The sequence below is a fragment of the Petaurus breviceps genome, unplaced genomic scaffold (genome assembly GCF_028583685.1).
Source record: "Petaurus breviceps papuanus isolate PSGF00001 unplaced genomic scaffold, PetGlider_PUasm1.0 90895, whole genome shotgun sequence".
Lineage (NCBI taxonomy): Eukaryota > Metazoa > Chordata > Mammalia > Diprotodontia > Petauridae > Petaurus > Petaurus breviceps.
The window spans coordinates 6570003-6580397 of NW_027187372.1; the positions used below are offsets into that span (position 1 = coordinate 6570003).

General features: G+C 36.9%; 1 non-coding gene across 1 annotated transcript; it reads right to left on the reverse strand.

Moving 5' to 3' along the window:
* Positions 1-8442: 8442 nt before the first annotated feature.
* LOC138151272 (U6 spliceosomal RNA) lies at positions 8443-8549 on the reverse strand. Its single transcript, XR_011165788.1, has one exon. It is a non-coding gene; the product is annotated as a U6 spliceosomal RNA (small nuclear RNA).
* Between the last annotated feature and the right edge of the window lie 1846 nt (positions 8550-10395).

Below are 10395 nucleotides of genomic sequence, written 5' to 3' on the forward strand. Positions count from 1 at the left end.
ACTCCCCCCCTCTCAATGGCCAATCTAGCCACACAGTTGTCACTTATTCTTACACATGAAGTCACATCTCCCAACTCTGTACTTTTGCACTGGCATTCCCCCAGACCAATATTGTCAAACTCAAATAGAAAAAGATCTCAATGGGCCATATATTGACTTAGAAAACCACAAATTAACATGATCTGTGTCATATTATATTTTAATCTATTTTATTAAACAATTTCCAATTGTTCTGTTCCAAAGCCTCCTTACATCTACTTCACAGAATCTTTCTCTTCCATCAACATATAGTGCAAGTTGGGGGGGGAGGGGAGGGGAGAAAAAAAATGTACATGATAATTTTATTGTATATTTGAAAGAAATAGCAAGTTCTGCATGGCAGATTTGCAGTTTCATGTGCAATCATCTTTTATATTGTACTATGTTATGGAAATGCTTGTTTTAGTCCATTAATAAAAATAAAATTTTTAAAAATATAGCATAAATATTTTAATAAAATCAATCTTTATAATACATAAATCTTTCCTGATTTCCCCAAACAATTAATACCCTTCTTTCTAAGTGACTTTTATATTTAACTATGTATTTATCTGTGCTTACAGCTGGAGTATAGCTGAAAGAGTCCTGGACTTAGAAGTTAAATAACTTGATCATTATGACACAGCACATTCTGTCTGCTCAGTTTCTTCATGCATAAAATGTGGATAATCATAGCACCTAATTCACAGGGTTACTGAATCAATGAGATACAGAGAGTTCTTTGCACATTTCAAAATACTATATATTTCCTAGCTATTTTTATTGTTATTGATGTCCTTACATTCAGTGTCTATGGAGAAACATGTATTTATCTCCTCCGTTACAACATATTTACATATACATATTTAGAATATTTATGCTCTATATGTGTATTTCTAATATCTAGCACAGTACATGACACATAGTAGAGGATTAATAAATCTTATCGATTTGACTGATGAATTTCCCAAATTCTCCAGATTAAAAAAAATTGTCTTTAAAATTCTGTTTCAGATACCAGCAATAGCATGTTTCAGCAATTTATGCCCAATAAATTAAAAACCCAGAAACTAACTGCACCTTGAAAATATGAATATTATATATACGTATATTTCTTTTGAACACACAGGACTAAAACACAACAATCAACAAAGCATTTAGTAGAATCCTACTTTAGCTTAAAAACAAGTATGCAATTGTTGAGGTCAGAATTGAAAGAGCTGGTTCAGAGTTGAGATAATTCACTTAGACCTTATTTTTAGCCAATGGGAGCTTTATTAACCAAAAGCAGCAGGCCTGAGATTTAGCAAGGAGCTAAACAAAGGTACTGATATAGGAAAAGGACCAGACTTATATAGACAGAAAGCTATACAGCCTGTAAGATGATGATGTAATTTATAGGGTTTCTAATGGGAGTTGGAGATTTAGGGACAGGATGAGGAAGATGAATGATAGAAGATAAGGGATATGGGAAATTTTATGACCGGGGATAGGGCGAGACAAAGAATTCCTTGGTCCAAGACAAGGGGAAAGTTTTATGGTTTCTCAAGATTAGGGAAAGAGACTTTAGGAAGCCCTCAGGCTCAGGAGGGCCTCCCAAGGTACTGAAAAAGCAACCCTTAATATTAACCCTTAGGGCACTCTGTATCCACATCATCTATCTATGAAATCACTTTTCATAAGGAATTTTAAGTCTTATAAAAAATCCTATCTTCCATTCATACAACAAACGTGTGTACAAAGTATAGATGAAATTGAATTACAGCTCCCTTGGGGCCCAAATTGAACATTTTGATTCAAACATCACACTCTTATTCAAAAGTCACAACTCCTTCTAGCATCTTGCTATGTCACCAAAGGGAAGGAGAGTAACAATGTTAGCCCCTTTTCTTTAACCATTCTCACAGGAAATGTGGAACCAAGCCATTTTCTAATCTTGCCCGTAGGGCTTAGTTTGCCTTTCTATACTTTACACACACATACACACACACACACAGAGTCTTAGGATTTAGAGTACCTCTTGGCAAACATATTACCAAATGTTTTATAGTTCCTGTAGATTTTTTTGAATGGAATTTTTCTTTCCATATCGCTCTCTGCTGGGTCTTGTTAGTAATACAAGAAAGTTGATAATCTATGTATTTATTTTCTATCTGGCAACTTTGCTGAATACATTGTTTAAATTAATTTTTGGTTGACTCTTCAGGGGTTTCTAAGTAAATTAACCTATCACCTACAAAAATAAATAATTTTGTTTCCTTTTTACCTATGCTTATACCCTCAATTTCCCTCAATTTTAAAGGCTTGCTAGGTCCCAAACCCTGGGATCAGAGGATACAAATACAAAGGCAAAACAATCACTGCCTTCAAGTAGTTTGCATTGTAATAGAGAGAGACTGTACATATAGGGGGAGTGCTAGTCCGAAAGTTAGAAGTCACAGGAATGATGAGGGAAGCCAAAGGGCATTCAATTGTTGGTATGCCTTTTTTTTCCTTTTGGAGGGCAATTGGGGTTAAGTGACTTGCGTCACTCGGCTAGTAAGTGTCAAGCATCTGAGGCCAGATTTGAACTCAAGTCCTCCTGACTCCACGGCTGGTGCTCTATTCACCGTGCCATGCCTGGTATGCCTTTTCTAGAAACAAATCTTGATTGGATTACTATTATAAGAACACGTGTGGGGGGAAGGTCAAGAAGGGAAAAGAACTTATTAAGCATCTACTTGTACCCAGCCCATGTGCTGGGCATTAAGCTAAGCGCTTTACAAATATTAGAAGGGATACGTGAGCACCTAAAGTGGACAACAGGTAGCATGGCAGAACATGGGCATGATATAGATAGTGTGCTCTAGATAAAGTGGGCTCTCACCAATCAGCATGGCCCTGGATGGGAGATAGAGAACTGATGGGGAATACAGAATCAAAGAAAAAGGTTGTGAGTGTGGGGAAATGGTGGTGTCATAGTTAAGGGGCAAAGTCAGAAGGAAGAATAAGCTTAGGGAGAAAGATAAAGTTTTGTTTTGGACCTAAGTTTGAAGTGCCAATATGATATCTTAGGTAGCTAATATTATACAATTTAGAGATATGAGTCTGGAGTTTGGAACAGAGGTTAGGATTAATATGGAAATAATCTGCAAGTTGCATTAAGTGAAGCTTTGAGCAAGAATGAGATTGCTAAGGGAAAGAATGCCAAGGATAGACCAATATGATAGTTTAGTCTCGATATCAAAATGAAATAGGATGCTCATAGTTAACAGTAGGGGATTTAATTATCCATATAATAGAATGAATATTCAGCAAAAATACATAACTAGTTCAGATAGATGTAGCCCACCCTGTCAGGACATACAGATACAAGTCTGATTAGCAGTTGAACATCTGCAAGTTTAAGGGGGGGGGTCTAAATCCCTCATGGCTCTCTGGACAGTTTTCAAGGATGGATCCTGCAACAAACAATATGTCTACTGTCCACATATTAAACCAGTTCATTTTGGAGAGGCTCACCATCAGATTGGATCCCATCTAATTAAATTTTTGGCCACAGAAATTCTAGAAGACAATCTACTAAGTTGTCTGTTGGCTTCTTTTAGGAACTTAGGAGACTAGAAAGCCACCTCAAAGCCTGGAGCTTAACCCCTAAGGTCAATTGAGTATCAAGAATGATTTCAATATCTGTTAAGGGAGAGGAAAATTAGCCTAAATTGGGTGGTCGAGGGCCCTTGGAAATCTAGCTTAGCCAACATGACAGAGACTAGGACATATTGCTCCCATAATAAGGGAACTAAGAAAAGACCTGAGACCTTGGGAGCAAAGCCTAATGTTGAAAGATATCTCAGGATTCTGCCAGCCTGCTCCTGAGGAGAATGTTGGCAGGAGAGGGAGAAGAGTAAACAGGATGGTGCTTACCTGGGCTGCTACTAACTAGAGTGGGGGATGGAGGAAAGGAAAAAAAGCCACGTTAGATTTCTATTTGGTTTATTAGGTTATTAGGCAGCTAAGCTCAGATTTTTATACCTACTAAAGGAGCACAAGTGCTACTAATACCCTCTACATTTTATCACTCTGAGGCAAAACTCCAGTTGCCCTGCCCTAGTTACAGCTCTAGTCATCTATTTTTCTATTTTCATTATGGTATGACTTTCTAGATGTGATGCTATTTGCAAACTATGGTGTTGGGCTGCCCTATGTACTAAACAACAGGAGAAATCAAAAAAGATTCTGTTCTTATTATTCTATTCTTATTAGTTTGCAAGTCCCCTACAACACTCAGCTATAAATCTGTTGATCAACAGCAGTACTACTAATAACTGAAATTTATAAAGTGCCTTACAGGGTACAAAGTGCTTTATCTGTGTTGGACTAAATGACTTGAGTGAGGTCACAGGGTTAGTAAGTGACTGAAGCTACTGAAGAAGAATTAACATGGTACATATAGTGTGTGTGTGTGTGTGTGTGTGGTTGTGTGTAATTGGAAGACCAAGGCTTAAATCCTGATGCTACTATTCACTACCCCTTTGACTTTGAGAAAGCTATTTTATGCCACTACAGACCCCAGTTTCCTCATCTGTAAAGAGAAGTCATCACATTAGTTAAGCACTGAAGTCCCTACCAGCTCCAGGTCTTATAATCCTAGGTCCTCAGTGCCTCTGTCACTATAATGGCGCTACATCACCTCAGGGTGTCCATAGGCTAATGGGGTCTACCTTGTGGCCTCTATTTTCCTCCAACTTTCAATCAAGCACAGAGGGAAAAAAAACAGAATTCACATCTGCTGGACCTGACTCTGCATTTAAAGCTGTTCCATGTGTAGGGGCAACAATGTGGAAGTTCTAATTTGGCCATGAGTTTTTCCAGCTCTGCAGGGATTTGAAAGAATGTAAAAACAAACTGAACTGGGTACTAAAACACATTTTCTTTTTTTTTAAAGAAAGAAAAGTTATATCTGTATTTAATATAAAAGTGAGGGAAAATTCACGAGCATTATAAATGAAATGTATAAAGAGCTCTTATTCTCCTCCACATTTTGAATATCATCTATTATAATTTTTAAAATCATTCAAAAATTGTATTGATATTTTGTTTTAATGTCACTCATTTCCAGATATGTCCCTACCCAGCAAGCTATCCCTTATAAACCAAAATAAAACCAAAAAAAACCTTTTAAAAATTAGAGGGAAAAAAAATGTGGTCCAACAAAACAAACCAAAATATCAACTGAGTCTGATAATACATGCAACGTTCCACACCCATAATCCCTCATTTCTGCAAGAAAGAGAAGTTCATTTTCTCAGCTCTAACCCTAAGACCAAGCTTATAATAACACAACATTCAGTTTCTCGTCTTTTTTCTTTTCTTTTTTGGCAGAAACATATTTTTAAAATATCTTATTTTTGGTGACTGGCCTAGTGATTAGGTGCAACATTACAGTTGCACTTGGAGAAAATGTACAGAAGCCAACGTTCTGTGCTAATCACTTCCAAACTGAGTCATAGAGCACACTGGAGATGTTGGAGTAGTATCTGGGCATGTGACTAGTGGAAATGATTCTATCTTCCCAACTGCCATATTCTGCCAAGCTTCTCTGTTTCAAAATCTGTAGTCCCAGAGAATCTGTAGCCTGAGAACTGGGAAGGCCCCCAGGATGTGTTTTGAATTGCTCCCTTCCTCTCCCATTCCCAAGCCCTCCTTTGGCCTTTTCCACCCCAGTAGGCTCCACTCAGCCTGTTGCATTGGCTTCCTTGCCAATTTCCTTCCCTTTCTAAGCAGTCAGCTCCCAACAGTATGAGTCACACATCCTATTAAGTGTTGTCTCATCTTCCTAGTACCCATCAGTGACGCTACCAAGACACATACACACACAGGAATAAACCACTAAAATGAAAATTACAGAAGGGGAGGAAAGGACTTCCAAGGTCATCAAATTCAACCCTCAACAGGAACCTTATCTACAATACTACTAATAAGGCTTCACTTGAACCCTTCAGAGATGGGAGCACAGTCTACCTGAGGTTCTAATTCCACTTTGGAACAATTTTGTTAGGAAAATTCTCCTTCATATCAAACAGTTTCCATTCACTAGGGTCTCTGCCCTGTAGGGCCAACCAGAGTAAGCCTTCTTTCTGTGTTAGCTCATTAAATACCATGAAACAGTCATCATTTTCTACTTCTCCTCTCAGGCTTTCTTTTCTCCATGCTAAAACATCACAAGTTCTTTCAACCAACCCTTGAAATAGTGTAGACTCTCCTCAATATATTAGTCACTTTCTTCTAGACATGCTCTAGTTTGCAAATGTCTTTTCTAAAATAGGCCACTTAGCAATGAATACATTACTCAAGATGTGTCTGACCAGGGCGGGATAGAGAGCAAGCCTTAAAACCTGATGGTCAAGACAGAGCTCTGTATAAGCAGGAAAGCAGTCTGCGGTACAGTCAGGTGCTGGTACTGAATGTCACAGTAAACTCATAAGTACACCAAGGTGGCAAGCCAAAATCTGACCATAACAGCAAGGAGGGTAGCAGGTCAGAGACCAGGTAGACAGACACACAAAAATATGGAAACAAATATCAGAGGGGAGAAAAAGCTGAAAGATTCAGAAGAAAAAAGAAAAACTGAACGGTGAGATAAAAGTAAATAGGAATAAAAAAAATTAAGATTTGAAGGGAATTTAAAATCAGAAAGAAATGAAGAAGGATTGAATTAATACACCTGGACTAAATTCCCTAATTCCCTGTAATTGAATCTGTACCATCTGTGGGAAGCTGTACAAATGGGGAGAAAGAAAGTGCCTCTAATAGGGCCACAGATAAACAGTGAAGGGATGATAATTATGAAAATCGCTTAACAAGAAAGGGTACTGCAAGAGAATAGGAGAAAAGCAATGGGGGAAATAGAATTGGATAAGGACAAAAGAATAGGGGCTTTTCTAAGAGGCAGAAGAGGACATGTATTGTGAAAAGATAAGGAGGAGGGGATGGGAAGACAGAAAAAGAAATTATTTGCTCTTCAGGAAATTAAGCCAGAAGGATAAGGAAAGCATAAGCAATGTTTTGCCACCATAGCAGATGAAGAGACTGACAGGAATCCCTAAACTCTAGGGTTTTGTAGTGATTGTGCACAGGGTTAGTATGAGCCCTCACTATCTCTTTCTCCCAAAGGCCTAGAAACTCATTTTATTCTTTCATCCCAATTATGGAAGAATGACATGTTAATGGAGTTCAGGGAGCTAGGCTCAATTCTTATCAGCTACCAATCCCAAGGTCTCAGTCCAAGATGGCTTGGGATGAGCTCTCCAAAGATATAAAAAAGGTGGCTTATCTGAGACACTGGAAGCAGAGCCTCCCAACTAATAACTTTGGAATGCTGAAGGATTTGTAATACCTTAGAATCCATTTCAAAGCAGACTGTCAGCTTTCCTGGGCATTTAGAGGCTGAGACCTGAAATGGTTCTAAATATCTGAAGCTTTTCCAACACAGTAGGACTGCCAAAACTCACAGTCTGTTGACACAGCCGTCAAAAATCAGTCAGCTCCATGTCACAGTGAGACATTGGAACAAGACTTTTAAAATTATTGATACAATTTTTAGATCACTTTCATTTTCAAATATATCCCCTTCCCTCCTTCTATGACAAAGAATTCAGAACAAAAAAAGTCATTTCACAAAAATACTTCATCAATCATTTCTGATTGTATATATAATATTCCATACCTATATTATCTCATCTTGTCAAATAAGGGCAGGAGAGGAATTTTCCCAACTCATTTCCAGACCTAAGCTTGGTCATTATTATTAGAGTTCAGTAACCCCGCCCTTTTGTTTTCTTTTTTTCTTTGTTTGCCTTTCCATTAGCATCTTTGTAGTTACATCCATTGTCTTTATAGTCCTGATTACTTCATTCTGCATCAGATCATATAAGACTGTCTATGTTTCTCTGTATTCATCATTTCTTTTCTTTCACATTAAATTTATTTATTTACTTTTAGTTTACAACATTCAGTTCTACAATCCCTTGAGTTCCAAATTTTCTTCCCCTCTCTCTTTTCCCCCTCCACCCCCCATGGCAGCATACAATCCAATATAGGTTCTACAAATACCTTCACATTAAACATTAGTCAAGTTGTAAAGAAGAATTATAAACAATGGAATAAATAACAAGAAAGAAACAAAACAAAACCAAAAAAAAGAGCAAGAGCAAATAGTTTGCTTCAATCTGCATTCAGAAAACATGCATCCATATTCTCTGGATGTGGATAGCCCTCTCCATCATGAGTCTTTTGGAGTTGTCTTATAACTTTGCATTGCTGAGAGGAGTCCCGTCTATCAAAGTTAGTCGTCACAGATATGATGTCTGTAATTATGTACAAAGTTCTCCTGGTTGTGCTCTCCTCACTCAGGATCAGTTTCTATAAGTCTCTCCATGTTATTATAAAAAAATATCAAACACTATGAATTTGCATGTCATCCTTACACAGGTGCCGTGCTAATCTTCTCTGTATCATTCCAATTTTAGTATATATACCACTGAAGCAAGCACTGTATTAATCATTTCTTATGACACAATGATTATATTGAAGCAAATCTTCAATGAAAAGGATCAGTAGGTAGATCATGGAAACATGGTATTCATTCCTCATAATGATATTTTACCTGTCTATATATGTATAGCTTGCAACCATTTGCATTTTGACAAATATTCAATGTAAATATTTTTCTAACAGAGAGCTTATCGATAAAGTAATTTATATAAACACATACAGAGATGATGAATGTCAAAATTTTGTGGGAGGAAAAGAGGCATCTATTTATTACTATAAAACAACACTGTTTGAACACAATGTCCTCTTTTTAATATGTCTCTGAAATAGTACTTTTGAATAGAGAAGCAAAAATGTAGTCCTAAGAAGTAATTTTTCCTGTCTCATTTTCCCTCTGATACTGTTCTAGCTTTATAGCTATTAAATGGCTAACAAGTACTAATCTTAAATACCTAATAAACAGTTTCCAGATGAGACCTTGTATTTCTAAACCCTGGAGGTTCCTTCCTAGCATTCAGTGTTTTAAAGAAGCAAAGGCGCAAAACTTCTGAGGCATAGACTACACTGCCCAAAGTCCATTTTAGGCACCTTCTATGAAGACTGTGATTTACAGGGGCCTCCTCCAGGAGGAGGAGGGAAGGAAGATATTCACAAAATAAGAAAAACCCTGATTCACTGGAAGGCATTGTCCATAATCCACACAATCATGCCAGATTCCAGATCTTGAACTGGAAGAGTCATTAGAGGCTTACCCTCAGATAGACTCCTATTTTCTCACCATGCTTCTCATAATACGAAAGCTGTGGTTAATTTAGAATCCCTAACAGGAAATCCTTTAGTTATACTGGACTTTATAAGAAGCTTAAAAATTTAAGGTTGTTACACTGAAAGGCAATGTGAAGTAGTGAAAAGAAGACTAGACTTGAACAGGAGCAACTGAGTGATCTTAGGAAAGGTACAACCTCTCTGGGTATCAGTCTCCTTATTGTGAAATGGGGATAATATTTGTATCCTTCAATGGATTGTAAGCGCCTTACAGAGGACTGTTTCATTTTGGGTCTTTGTATTTCCATCATTTAACACAATGGCACATAGTAAGTACTTAATACTTACTGGCTGGTATATTTATTATATTATCTGCTTCATGAAGAGTTGTGAGGGAAGGGTTTTTATAAACTGTTCAAGGCTATGAGAGTGTGTTTCTATTAAGCACTGAAAACCATGAAATATACCATTCCTTTCTTCCAAAATATATGAAAATAATATGGTACAATGAAAAGAACATTGGTTTTCAAACCAAAGTGTACAACTATGGACATTACTAACCTCTCTGAGAGTTTCCTCATTTGTAAAATTGTGATAACATGTGTATTATCTACTAATTAAGGTTTCAAGGAACATACTTTGTACTTAAGCACTAAAATTATATACTCTATTATTTTATTTATTTTTCTTTTCTAGATATAATCTGTTCTTAAAGGAATCATTTGGAATTACTGCTTCTTTTTCCAAATTTACACTAATTATCACTTTTATAATTTGTTAAAGAATTTTTCCAGGAATCCAAGTCAAATCAATTACTTCTATTTGGAGACTAGCATCATTCTTTTTTTTTTTTAATCAGGGAAACATTTACTTTTTTCTCTAGTCCTGAGGTAACTCTTCCATTTTTCATAATCTTTAAGTGCCCTACGATCTAGTTCATCTGGGTATGGTAAACACATTTAGGGTAGCTAGGTGCTCTCTTATTGTTTCCTTATATAGCTTTGATAACAACTCCTAATTAGTCATTTTTATTCTGTTTTTTTTCCCCCTGTTCAAAGATAATTCTCCTTGGCAGAAAAA